The sequence below is a fragment of the Poecilia reticulata genome, chromosome 7 (genome assembly GCF_904066995.2).
Source record: "Poecilia reticulata chromosome 7, P_reticulata-male-v2, whole genome shotgun sequence".
In the NCBI taxonomy this organism is placed as follows: Eukaryota; Metazoa; Chordata; class Actinopteri; order Cyprinodontiformes; family Poeciliidae; genus Poecilia; species Poecilia reticulata.
Genome location: NC_088836.1, coordinates 6256680 through 6258038, shown reverse-complemented (window position 1 = coordinate 6258038; position 1359 = coordinate 6256680).

The window sequence follows — 1359 nt, the reverse complement described above, 5'->3', positions numbered from 1 at the left end:
AAGGGCGATTCCGCTTAATCTTTCACTACCTTCCGCATCATTAATCGACTGTAGTTCAAAATCTACTATACCTAGACACTTCAAACCTGGACTAGATTATTCTGCTCTAATAGCAGAATATTTAAAACCTTGTTTGGGATTTGTGAAACCCTTTTCTGATTTGTGAAAACTTTTTCTGATTTGTGAAAACTTATTAAAATTCGATTTTCACCATTTTTGGCAACTGTTTCATTACTAGAACTTTTCTAGTTAAAAATTTACAACTCATAGACACTTCAAACCTGGACTAGATTATTCTCTTCAAGCTGGATATTTAAAGCCATGTTTGGGATTTGTGAAAACTTTTTCTGATTTGTGAAAACTCAATAGTTAGATTTTCCACATTTTTTGGCAACTCTGTCATTACTAAAACTGTTCTAATTAAAAAACTACAACTCATACACACTTCAAACCTGGACTAGATTATTCTGATCTAATAGCAGAATATTTAAAACCATGTTTGGGATTTGTGAAACCCTTTTCTGATTTGTGAAAACTTTTTCTGATTTGTGAAAACTTATTAAAATTCGATTTTCACCATTTTTGGCAACTGTTTCATTACTAGAACTTTTCTAGTTAAAAATTTACAACTCATAGACACTTCAAACACGGACTAGATTATTCTCTTCAAGCTGGATATTTAAAGCCATGTTTGGGATTTGTGAAAACTTTTTCTGATTTGTGAAAACTCAATAAAGGTCGATTTTCCACATTTTTTGGCACCTCTGTCATTACTAAAACGGCTCTAATTAAAAATCTACAACTCATACACACTTCAAACCTGGACTAGATTATTCTGCTCTTCAAGCTGGATGTTTAAAACCATGTTTGGGATTTGTGAAACCTTTTTCTGATTTGTGAAAACTCATTCGATTTTCACCATTTTTTGGCACCTCTTTCATTACTAAAACTGCTGTTTTACTAATTAAATATGTTGATTTAATGCAGGCGTCGATAAAGGCATTGGGGGGGAAAAAATGGGACTAATCAGGGGAGAGGCAGTGCAAAAAGTGGAGCATAGCCAAATGGAGGAGAGGTAAGAGAATTAAAGGGAATAAAAGTATAAAAACATCACATATGAATGTAGCAAAATATTTTAAGTGATTCATAATGTTTCTTTGTTGCAGCGAAAGAGAAGCACTTCTGATGCAGATTAGAGCAGAAATAGAGAGGCGTGCAAAGAACAACAATTAAGGAAAAGCCATGAAATAAAACTTTTCCAAGTTTGAAGTTTGACATTTGTTGTTTTTTTAAGCAAGGACATTTCATAACAATAGTGAATAGCCTATTTTCATTTTTTGTTTCATTCTGCTCAAAATC